The sequence below is a fragment of the Lissotriton helveticus genome, chromosome 5_1, assembly GCF_964261635.1.
Source record: "Lissotriton helveticus chromosome 5_1, aLisHel1.1, whole genome shotgun sequence".
Classification (NCBI taxonomy): Eukaryota; Metazoa; Chordata; class Amphibia; order Caudata; family Salamandridae; genus Lissotriton; species Lissotriton helveticus.
The window spans coordinates 16,855,742-16,868,828 of record NC_136065.1 but is presented as its reverse complement, the minus strand read 5'-3'; the positions used below and the strand labels follow the sequence as shown (position 1 = coordinate 16,868,828).

Here is a 13,087-nt window from a genome sequence, read left to right as displayed (position 1 = left end):
TACCATAATGTAGATAGGACATCGATATTCTGGATCTCGATATTTCGCCTCCGATATTTTAGACGTTGATATTCTTATAGTTGATATTCTATCAGTGATTCTATTGGTGCATGTAATTTTACTGTACACTCAGTACCGTACAGCTTGTAATCAGACCCAGAGTGTGCTGGCTGAAGCGATACACAGACCTGTTGCTTACTGGGAAACTGCAGCAAAAGCTGCTCGGTGACTGTAAAAGGTCGACTGATTGCTAAATAAACAAGTGCTCTTATTGGAGATGAAATTGCTGTTATCTAAATGGATATGTCCTGTACCATCATCACCAGCAGAGATAACCCACCTTCCCTCTTACATCCCCCCACGGTGAAAAACTATCTGGCAGGCGGGCAGAGCTTTTATTGAGCACAAGTGTAGGGCATCTTGACACTATGGAAAAGAGTGTTGTCTCATACAAAACCTAAACCTAAGGTCTTTGTCAAAGATTTTTGATATGACATTTAGCTAGTCTTACCTCAAACAACTGTCCATTTTCCAGCTGCAGTTACCCGATGTTGACCCACGAAATGACGCCCACTTTAAATCCAATGTAAATTTTCAGTTGACTTCAACCCGGTTTCCGGCATCTTGAGTTTTGACAATGCTTGTTTTCTCTTGCAGATATGAAGAACAACCTGGAAGTCTTCTTCAATTTTCCTGCAGACTCATCAGCCTGCTGCCCTTCTACTGCTTGCCTCTTTTGCAAATTATTCGCTTTTTATGCGTATGTTAGTGATTTAACTTGCCAGATTTTGTATGATATTATGAAAGTCCTGTATGACGCTTGGAGGCCTCTGGTCACTACTGGTTCCATCCAGAAGTGTGAGGTATGCCAGCTTTACGAATGTATGCCAACCTGCTGTTCACAAATGCCCATGTGTGTACCTTGAATATATGTACATATATATCTCCAAGGTATGTAGACGTGGAGTTTAGAGCAGTATATCTCTACGGGATACAGCCTTTACAACGAAACTTTTACAGCGACATACCTTTACAACGCAACTTTTACAACGCAAACTATTACAACGCATTGCTCTGGGGGGCGCTCTAGGATAGGGAATAGGTTAATTTACTATCCAATAACCTTCCCTACTATCCACGGGGACTGGAGTTGGAATAGTAAATTAAACTATTCACTATCCAGCGCCTAAAAGCCTTATGCGTTGTAAAAGTATGCGTTGTAAAAACTGCGTTGTAAAGGCATGCGTTGTAAAAGCATGCGTTGTAACGTCATATATCCTATCTCGACTTACCTGCGTGCACTTACCTTCTCAATCATTTGTCCACGGCAGGAGATAGACATGTTAGAGAGAATCCTTTGACACACATCCAGAGGTGGAAATACCTGAAGTAAGTAAACAAACACACACTGGTGCAACTCCCCGAAGGAGCACCGACAGCTAGTAACCCTGGTCATGCCGCAGAGACTCAAACTGGTCGCAGTGATTGAAGGAGCCACAGGCACACGTCATGAAAAGCCAGCATCTCGACGTCCACCCTTATACATCATCTTTGTCAAGGGTTAGGTTTAATGACTTTCTTCTCATCTCCTGCAGGAGGCCACAGCTTAAGCTACAGTTGTGCAACAGCGCAAAATCTCACTCGTTCCCATTCTCCGGCCAGACCAGAGGCTCTTTTTGACAAGTTCAAAGTCCTTCAATTGGATTCTGGGATAGATGAGGCGATGGCTTGTAACAGAAGTCTTTTTCAAAAGAATCAGGGAGCAACAATTTAAACCAACAAGTTTGTTTGTGTGAACAAGATTCCTGGTTCACTGTTGGGTCTTTCATTAGAAATTAAGGGGCAGATTTACAAGCCCCTTGCGCTGCTTTTACGCTGCAGTTGCGTCACTTTTGTGATGCAGCGGCATCGCAAAAGATGCGTCATGTTGCGGGGTATTTACAACGTGACGCATCTGGGAGATGTGTCACGTTGTGAAGCCCTGCACCAGAAGGAGGTGTTCCTGTGCGGGGGTGGGGCGTTCCGGCACAGGAACGCCTCCTAAAAGTGGCTGAGTGAAATCTACAAGATTTCACTCAGCCACTTTTGGGCCCATGGTGCGTCAAAACCCTGCGCCTGCTTGAAGCCGGCGTAAGGATTGACGCAGCATTGAAAGAATAGGGCACCCCCAAGCATTGCTGGAGCTACGTCACGCTTGCAACGCAACTCCAGCAATGCGCCGCCTTTACGGCACAGATGCATCACGCGTCTGTGCCGTTTTTGCCCCATGGTGCGCCACATTGTAAATGCGGCGCATCCAGGGTGGCGCAGCCGTGACACACAATAACTGGCGCATCCCTGATTATATGGCGGGATGCAGCAGTTATTGTAAATCTGCCCCTAAAAATAAAAGACTGTTTAGATACAGGCCTTGTGCGGACCACACACTTTGGAACAAAGAAGAATGAGTGATGAATGAAGGGGAATTCCATATATAAATGATTATTTGGTTGAATGAGTGAATCTTTGATTCTTTCCAAACATGCTTTTGCTACCTTCTGCAGCACGAATAGAATCCCTTTGCAGCTGAGCTCTGGTGGAGGGGCACCAAGTTGTATTACTGTCTACAAAGTGGTGGGTGGTGTGGTGGCAGCAACCACAGCTGCTGTTCCTAAATTGCTCAGTGTAACAGAAAGCCTTACACAGATTTATATAAGGCCAGTTTGAATCTCTTATATGTTTCTACTTTCCAAAAGACGGAAATGCTTTGGTTGCCATAAGTACCCTGGCCGAATGAGCCCCAAAGGCAGGTGTATCAGTCCCAGCCTCGGCCATGAACCATCTGCCCATGTAACCAAATTAGATAAAAAAACAGGGGGAAAAGGTCTTTTTGAAAGAAATCAAGGCGCGAGAGGCCAAAGAGGGTCTGGATTTAGCAGCCTGTATTTCATTCCATTCAGGATATATTTTAAACAACAAATAATTTAGCATTACTTTTAACACTTAGCTAAAGTATTGTGGTAAAAAAGATGTATTATGCTTAGACACATAATAAGAGCTTCCTTCAGGGGATATGCTCCCACAGAAAATTAGAAATAAAGTCTTGCCCAACTCAGCAGGCAATCAATTCCAAGAAAGTGTTAAATATCAGGCCATTTAATAAAGAAATTAAAAGGTACTCTACCAAGCTTCCAAATTGATTACTTGGGTTTCGAGGAACCCTAATACAAGTGAAACATAAAGCCTTTTTCCACATGTTCATCTGTCACTAAAATGAGGCCAGCGGACAGAGCAGGTTTGTTACCAATAACAGCGCTGTAAGTTTTTCACTCTAAAAAAAACAAAATGAAGTTAGGCACCTCTATTGGAGATGCACAAAAGGAACCAATGTGCCCTTCCACACGTACACCAGCTCTCCTCGGAAGGCCAAGAATGACTTATGGCTGAAAAACACCCAATGAGTTCCAGGAACTTCTGAAAGCTTATGGGGAGTCTGCCGGGTCAAATAATAACTGAGGAACATTTGGATTAATCTGAGAAGATGTATTGATAACTCCTAAGGTTGATGCTAGTGATGTGGCTGTAAGTATGTGTGTGATAATAAATAGTGGAGAGGTGTGGCTCACTGGTTAGAGGCGGCAGACCCGGAAGCAGAGAACGGCCCGGGACCAGGGTTCAATTCCCGACGCGTGGACCAGGGTCAATCAATCAATCAATCAATCAATCATGGCATTTATATAGCGCACTACTCACCCGGAGGGTCTCAAGGCGCTGAGGGTATCAAACGGACTTGATAATTCTCGCCTCGGTGCCTACTCTAACCAGGGAACACACTCTGCAACTCTGGGCATTAAGCTTGCCTGATCTCTACAACGGCCCCCCACAGACACCGGGGATTCCTGGTTTCACCATGGAGATACCCAGAAAGGGACCATCTCACAGGGAAAACCAGGACGGGTTCCCCAGCAGTCTACAGCGCCAGGACACTCGGGTAGAGTAACAGTGCGCTTTACAAGTATCCCACATTTACATTTACATAATTGAGCCACCGGTCTTGACGTAGAATTCAGTTCTAAATTCAGCATCCTTCGGCTAACGCTCACTCGATCACTGATAGATCCTGGTGGCTTCTTGGCCAGAGAGCCAGCAAGGGTCGTATCTGTGCAGTCACCCGTGGCTCTCAGGACCCGCCACGTCACTGTGCCCACAAGGAGTAACTCATGTGGAGCATTACTCTATGTAGAGGATTGTGATGTCATTGTGTCATTGTCTCCAAAGAGTGTGGATGGGACCTTCAAAAATGACCTTTGAATTGTAGAGTGACCGGAGCGTGATTGCTTTTTTCTGCTGAAGTAGATTTGTTCAGTGATCACTGTTTGCAAATGTTTTTCTTGTAATAAAATAATAAAAACAAATTAAAAAAAGAGAAAAAAAGAAATGTAACCCAGATAATCACTAGGGCCAAACACAGCCCTTTTATGCTGTGTGTGTGACACGAGTGGCTGTGCTTCAATTCATGCGGTTAGCCAAGTGCAATAAAAGGGCTATAACTTAAAACTAAATCTGCATTTCATTCTAGTTTGGTTTTGGACTCCTCTTGTAACTTCCATTGTGTGCAAAAAAAATAATAAAGGATGCTATATTTCTGTCCAACAAATGTTTGTCCTCAATGAAGCTTCCACATTATTTACTTAGAGATGCCTTTAAGCCGTCGGCCACACTGAGAGGAAGGAGGTGGTTTCCAGTGGGGCAGCAGGTGTTTCAGAGACTTAAACACAAAACAAACACAGACAAAGACAACGGGTTTGGCTGTGGGATTGTGCACACACACACACAGCACTCATGGGCAGGTTTACGTAGATCACAAACACATACGCCTCTCTTAATTGAGCCTGCGTTACTACTGGCCCCAACTCATGGAGCTACTGATGGCATATTTTCAAATGTATTTTTTTTTATTTTTTTTTATTTATGCTTTTTCCCAGAAACAGTAAAGAACAATTTACAATTATCCAGGTTATGGCATTGGTATAGCATGTATGTTACATTAAAACTCATTACATAAATCATAGTGTTGTAGAGCACATCGTCAAGGGCAGAAAAACATACAGACATGTCATTAGTAGGAAGCGCATTGTTATTGTTATTGTTAACTTTGGTTTCTATAGCGCCAACTCACCGGCAGGTCTCAGGGCGCTCACGACCGAAGGACAAGACAACTCTTTAACAGATTGACGAATCAATAGCGTGTACAGATTAATGTGAACCCAGGGCCTCTCTGAATAGAAGTGTTTTTAATGATTTCCTGAAGCGTAGGAGGTTACCTTCTTTACGAAGGGACTCGGGTAGTCTGTTCCACATTTGGGGAACTAAAACTGAGAAAGATCTCCCGCCCTTCGTTGCCAGTTTAAACCGTGGGCAAACTAGCAACTGAGCGTCAAATGACCTCAGCCTTCGTTCAGGGTTGCAGGGTAGGAACAGGCAAGGCAGTCTTATGAACACCTTTCAGGCATCAAATGTCGGTTATTGACAGTAGATAGGACGTGAGCGGCCCCCATATATCCCGTGGCTTGGACGCAGTCTGTAGTTTCTCCGCATAGCATGTGAGCTGATCCCGGCAGTAAGCCAGATCGTGTAACCATAGTTTAGTGGTGGGCACAACCCTGCTCCCCCAGCAGATGGAGATCCTACACTTAGCCATCAATAGTGCTATGGACACAAATTTCTTGTTGGATGCCTGCACCTTAGCACCAACCCCCAGCAGACACATCCTTGGGCTGCACTCAACAGATTCCTCAATCATCCGGGAAATAATTCATGTGACAGAGCTCCAGTATTCATACACTTTGGGACACTCCCAAGCTAGATGATAGAAATTAGCCCCGGATGCACAACAGCGCTCGCAGGTGTCTGCTTGTCGCAGCCCATATCGATGAAGTTGTGCAGGAGTGTAATATAGCTGATGCAGGTATTGAGAGTGTACTAACCGTAAATTGCCATTTGCCGTCAGCTGGCCAGTTAGGCAGCAGCTGTCTAACCAATCATCCTCAGAGTGGGGCTCTGGCAGCACGGCATTCCATTTGGCCAACGCAGCTTTGCCCCCAGTTGGCATATCTCTCTGCGATGCCTTGTAAAGTCTAGTGACTAGCTTGGCCTTAGATGTAGCAGTGTATGGAAGTTTGGGCACCTCAAGGGCCGGCGGTTCTGTAGGGAAGTGTGGATAGAGTACACGCATAGCAGAGTGTAACCTAGTATAGACAAAAAGATGCATGGCGGAGACATCGCCCCGGGCGCCTATGCTTTCTGGGGTTTAGAACTGGCCTCCAGGGAACACATCCGCCATTGTGGACAGCTCCATATCTTTGAGGGTCTTCAGTGTGCCAGCTTCTCTGGTGACAGAGTGCTCGGAGTGATGTAGTAGCGGCATGTTAGATGCGTATAACAGCAATTTAAGCGCTCGCTGACGAGTTTGTGCCATGCCCTAGATGTAGTTTGTACAGTATCGGATTCCCCTTTTTCAAACACCGTATGTTTGTTTACTATCATGGCCTTGAGCGGTATGGGGTGCACGGCACCTGCCTCCACTGCCACATGCGGAATATATGCTGGGTCATGCTGCCAGTAGTAGCCATTGTGCGCCTGCGCACAGAGATAGTAAAGATGGAAGCCTGGCGCTGCGAAGCCACCTTGATCGTATGGAAGGGTAATTATCTCCCACTTAAGTTGAGGTTTCTTACCTCCCCAGGCTAGTGTGATCAAAAGGGAGCAAAGCCTATCGAAAAAGTGTTGTGTTAGGTGTACCAGAATGTTTAAAAAAAGATATATAAGAAAGTGGAAAGAACGCGGCCATCTTAGGGAGGTATCTCCCAGGTTGGGTGCAGTCTAGCTGCTCAGGCGCAAGGCACTCGGCGCTAGTACTTAAGCAGGGAAACAAAGCTGTTCGCGAGACCCGCTTATTCTCCTGAGGCGGAAGCCGGGAGACACACATACATTTTGCACAAGTAAAACTGTATTACAGCATCGTTTTTAAAAAACTGTTAAATTTGTGTTAAAATATTACTTTGGCCTTTGTGGCATTTTTAATCACATATTCCTCACTCGTGTGACTTTGCCGATTTAGGGCTCAGTCCGGCCTCGATCTTGGGAGGCGAAGTGGAAGGAACGCGGCCATCTTAGGGAGGTATCTCCCAGGTTGGGTGCAGTCTAGCTGCTCAGGCGCAAGGCACTCGGCGCTAGTACTTAAACATACGATCATGCCTCCGCGCAGCGGACACGCTCTGCGGACGCGCCAACATCGCGCCAAAGGAGCGCCTAAGGAAAGCCCGTCTGTGCCCGTCCGGGCCAGACCGGGACCAGGGGCCACGGATCTATCCTCTCTATTACAGGTCTGTCCCGTGATCCGGTATAGCCGTGATGATTTGCTTCATCTAAAAAAGGGCATAGCCTCTAACTGTATTACATTGGGTGCTCATACATTCACCCCCAAATCCTGTATTGGCTGCAACTACAAACTTTTCCCTGATAAGCCCAGTCGCGTTGGGAATGCTGTTGATATGTATCGATTGGCGCTACTTAATTGTCGATCGTTACCAAAACACGCGGTTGAGCTTGCCCTGCTCCTTGAGGAACGAGACCTAGATGCACTTTTCCTAACAGAAACTTGGACAAATGATAGCTCCCAATCGGACATTGTCCGCGCTTTACCCTCTAATTATGCCATGCTTAGACAAGACCGCCCTGACGGTCGGGGAGGGAGGGATCGCCATCATTTTCAGAAAAACCTTAGGATGCAGAACAGAAAAAGCCTCAATATCAGGGGCTGAAAGCCTATGTTCGCCATCTCCTTCTCCCCCACTTACACTTTCTCTGGACTTCTGCTTTATAGACCCCCAGGCCCTTATGCCCAATTCTGCAAAGATCTTTCGAGTATTGCAATAAACTACTCTAGCAATACCCCGAGTTTCACCATCTTGGGTGACTTCAACATCCACGTAGACGAGTCAGACTCGCCGGCCTGTATCAACTTGACTACTGGTCTGGAGGTCCTTCATTTGAAGCAGATAGTTACAGATCCTACACACATAGCAGGACATACTTTAGATCATTGTTATACCAATGTAAATACCCTTAGTTATGATAACGCTATCAGGGTTCCTTGGTCTGACCATTTACTACTGCTTTTTTCTATGCCCTCTCAGAAACGGGTCGAACATGCTACGCTCACAAAAAGAGTTTGCCGAGTCTGGTCCAAACTTCCAAAAGAAGCCTGGAATATTAATCTTAAAAACACCTTACCAAAAATCACTAATGACCCTCTGGAAGCCGATACGCGCTTCAACCAGTGGGTAGAGGCCTCCTTGGACCTCACACTCCCAAAGATTGAATTATCTCATAGAAGTGGTGAGAATAAGAATGCTTGGTATACGCCTGAATTGAAAACACTTAAACTTGTATGTAAACAACATGAGAGACAGTGGAGGAAAAACTACTCTGAAGCTGATAAGGCCAGCTATAAACTTGCCTTAAGGAAGTACAAACAGGAGATTAAATCCACCCAATCTAATTATTTTCAGGAAAAAATCAGCACGGCCGCTAACTCCCCTAGAGAAATTTTTACAATTTGTAAATCATTGGTCAGGCCTCCCTCCCCTATTGATGACTCCGGACAAGCACAGGTGCGGTGTGAGGAACTTGCAAAATTCTTTTTCACTAAGGTGGCTAAGATATACTCATCCTTCCAAAACACATCCACTGAACCACTTCCTTCCTCTTACATGGCTTCGACCCAACTCGTGGAATTTGATCCCTTGGATGTCCCCACTACCCAGCTTCTTCTAAACAACCTAAAGTCAGGTTCTCCGGTTGATCCTGCGCCACCTGCTATACTAAACTTGGTATCAGACACTGTTGCCCCAGTCATTCAGGAGGTGATTAATGCCTCTCTGGCTTCAGGCCTGGTTCCCTCGGCCTGGAAACAGGCTAGAGTTAAGGCCCTGTTGAAGAAACCCAACCTTAACCCGGAAGATTGGGCTAATTATTGCCCCATCTCCCTTTTGCCCACCATCAGCAAACTTACGGAGAAACATGTAAACTCTCTACTCACTGCCTTTCTGGAGGACAACAACTCCTTTCACTCCACACAGACAGGTTTTAGGAGAAATCAGGGCACCGAAACAGCCCTCGTTACAGTGGTTGAGGAAGCAAGGAAGATCGTGGACAATGGAAACCATGCTGCCATACTACTGTTAGACCTTAGCGCGGCCTTCGACACCGTGAACCATTCTATCCTGCTGCACAGGCTGGAAGAAGTTGGTGTCTCAGGCCACGCACTACAGTGGCTGCACTCTTTCCTGTCTGAAAGGACCTTTGTGGTCTTTGAAAACGAGGCTTTCTCCCCTCAAATGTGTCTTCATTGTGGTGTTCCCCAGGGTTCGTCCCTCAGCCCAACCTTATTTAACATTTACATGAGGCCTTTGGCTGAGGTGGTGCTCCCCTGGGGAGTACAACTGGTAACATACGCAGATGACACACAACTCATTATTTCACTAACCACTCAGGACGCCCCTTTTGAAAATGTCTCTACCTGTCTTAACAAAGTACGGGAATTGATGGATGAATCCTTCCTAAAACTTAATGAAACAAAAACAGAGGTGATGATGCTAGGACATAAGGCACCCACCACGGTGGAGGAATGGTGGCCGGATAGTCTTGGCCAGCCACCTAAGCCCAAAACACAAATTAAGAGTCTTGGGGTGTGGATGGACCCAGCTCTTAATTTCTCAGTACAGGCCCGTAAGGTAGCAGCCACTTGTTATGCACTTATTAGGCTTCTTAGGAAAATCATTAGACTCCTACCCTTTGAAGCTAGAAGGATCTTAGTACAGACGTTGATATTGTCACGCCTAGACTACTCCAATGCACTATATTTAGGTACTCCTCAAGGGACAATTAAGATCCTGCAGACCGTGCAGAATTGCGCTGCACGTATGTTGCTGAACGTCCCACTGAGAACTTCTGCCAAACCTGCACTCCGTCAGCTGCATTGGCTCCCAGTGCAACAGAGGATAGAGTTCAAGGCTCTGACCACGGTCCATAAAGTAGTAAACAAATTAGGACCTGCACTGATTCAATCAATGTTCTGCCTGTATTTCTCCGGTCGGGAACTAAGATCTAACAATAAGAACTTTTTGGCGGCCGACGCTTCTCTTTACAGGCCACAAAACTGTGGAATAATCTTCCACACCACATCAGAAAGGAAGGAAACCATCTTAAATTCAGGAAGATGCTGAAAACCCTCCTGTTTATCTAGACTCTGAGAATGAAAGTTGGTCTAAAGCGCTGGGATGCCCCCGGGTAGCCATGCTCTATACAAATACGTAATCATTCATTCATTCATATAAAAATCACGGGAGAACCACCATTTTCATCAGCGCTATTCGATCCGCAAAGGACAGGGGCAACTTAATCCAGCGATTTACCTGTCCTTTAAGTCGTGTGATGGACGTGCCTAAATTAGATTGTATGACAGTCTGAAGGTCCCCGTGTAGCCATATTCTTAAATATTTTACAGTATCTGTACACCATGCTAGGGGATATTCCATGTCGAACTGTTGCGTACAGTCCGTGAGGAGCAGTACAGTCGATTTGGACCAGTTGATAACCAGGCCTGAGAAACGTTAAAACCAGACACATTCCTGTATAAGTTGTGCAAGAAATCCTGCCGGTTCCCGGACATACGACACCATGTTGTCTGCATACATGGAGACTGCAAGTGGACGTTGCAAAAAACGGAAGGCCGTTTGAGCATGGCGCTGTCTTCAGATACAGGCTAAGGGCTCATGTACAAGAGCAAATAACAGCGGCGACAGTGGACAGCCCTGCTGTGTTCCCCATTGGATAGGAATCTTCTCTGATAGCTGCCCATTGATTCTAACCCATGCTACTGGATTGGTATACAATAACTTTATCCAATTAGTAAAAACAAATGGAACTCCCATGCGATGCAGGGCCGTGACCATTTATGACCAGGATATCGAATTGAACGCTTTTGCAGCGTTGAGTAGCACTGCTACTGCCGGTAGCGTGGGTTCCAGTACATGCATTACTGCGAACATTTGCATAAATTATGTGATGTAGATCGGGTGGGAACAAATCCCGATTGGTCTGGGAGCACCATAACAGGAAGGAGTGTTGAATGTATTGTTAAAGTGGGAATCCCCCCATCCAGTGCCATAATCGTCCATTTCCTACTACCTTTCTCTGGGCACTTTGACTGCCTAATGGAACCCCGACCTTCCCTACTGCAGAATGAGAACAGATGCTTGAGTAAGGTGTCTATGGCTGACATAAGGAGCGCCCTGCTTGATTCAAAACCAGTAATCCCAGATTCTGCTGTGGAGGGGAAGTCATCCTTAGTTCTTGGCTTAGGAGGGTGGCTGATTTTGTAAGTCCTCCACTGGAGTCTCGTCAGTCCCTATGCGCCTGACTCAGTGATTTGTTTGAGGATAAAATCCTCAAAATTCAGTCTAATCTAGTGGGAGAGAACATTTCTCCCTGTGGGTCTGAGATAGGACTTAGCCGGGCCAAGCACACACACTAAATTGTTATTTTTTTGTACCCATCTTTGGAGGAAGTGACAGCCTCTTTTGCGAAATGCAAGTCAGGGTCCCTAATTAATCCCATACCTCCTCATATCCTGAGGTCTATCTCGGATATTATTGCTCCGAAATACCAGGAACTATTTGCGATTTCCCTCCATTCAGGTGTCCTACCAGATGATTGGAAGAGAGCTAATTTTATTCCTTTTCTCAAAATAGCCAATGCCGATCCAGAATCCCTGACTAATTTTAGACCAGTCTACCTGCTCCCAGCAGCCTCAACGGTTTTAAAAAAGTTGGTAAACCAACAACTTACCACCGTTCTAACTGAGAACAACTCGACCCATCCATCCCAATCATGGTTTAGAGCTCGCCACAACATCAAGACTACATTGTTAGAGGCTTCTGAATCCATTAAGACCAGTTTGGACTCTGGCCTTAATATGGCTCTGGTGCTGTTGTCTCTGTCAGCCGCATTTGGTACGGTCGACCATAACATCTTGCTGCACAGGTTAGAAAATCTAGGAGTGGTGGGCTCTGCCCTAAACTCACTGGGCTCTTTCCTTGAGAGACTAGAGCAAGGGGTCTGGACGACGCCTTATGACTAGGGAGCACAAAGGATGAAGTGGGGAGTGCTGCACGCCTCCTCCCTAAGTCCCACACTCTTCAACAATTAAATGTCCCCTCTGGCATATTTGGCTGAATCCTTTAACATCAAGGTCATCTCATAGGCGGATGATACCCAACTCCTGCTCACATAAGATGGGGATTCCATAAATGCAAAGGATGCATTTGTGCACTGTACGGTAGCGCCGCTTGAGTGGCTGAAGGCCAATAAATTGCAGTGCAACCCAGACAAAGTGGAAATCTTATTCTTTGGGCGGAATCCCCCCCCAGGATAGCTTGGAGCTTGGCCCAAATGTGTTCCCCCTCCAGCGGTGGTGGCTTGAAACCTGGGCGATAGGTTTGACACCCAACTTTCGTTTGGGGTAAAGGTGACAGCAGTCATAAAATCTTGCTTCTGGATCTTTCGCATGCTGTAGAAGTTTCTTCACTTGCTTCAGCATGATGCTCATGTTACAGCAGTCAGGACAATGATTCCTTATAGGCTAGACTAGGCCAGTTTTCTGTATCTAGGTCTCCCGGAATATCTGACCCAGCGTTGGTGCCTCCATGAGAGCAGAGGAGCATCGCCCGCCACTGGAGAGCAGGAAACAGATAAAAATAAAATGGTAATAAAACAGATGTATTACCATTTTTTTCCCCGTGCTGTTAGCAGCCAATTCTGAGGGCGGGACAGAAGCAGGAAAAAATAGTATTAATTTCAGTTTAATGTGCGCATGCCACTTTGGCCGGCTGTCTTGCGAGGGCCAGCCTGACATGCGCACATTTTACACTCCAATCCGAGCTGTCTTAGACAGCTGGACGGAGAGAGAATGCCCAGGCCCCCAGTGCTTCAAGGAGAGTCGAATCAGCATGTTTCAGTCAATCCTGGTGCTTCTTTTATTTAT

At 46.0% G+C, this 13,087-nt stretch overlaps 1 protein-coding gene across 1 annotated transcript in view; it reads left to right on the top strand.

Moving 5' to 3' along the window:
• Nucleotides 1–4,625, top strand: part of LOC144754066 (mamu class II histocompatibility antigen, DR alpha chain-like) — a 215,672-nt gene extending 211,047 nt beyond the window's left edge. The window contains exon 5 of the mRNA XM_078641589.1: nucleotides 658–4,625. The gene's annotated coding sequence lies outside the window, so the exon portion shown is untranslated. The remainder of the gene's footprint in view (nucleotides 1–657) is intronic.
• The last annotated feature ends 8,462 nt before the right edge of the window (nucleotides 4,626–13,087 follow it).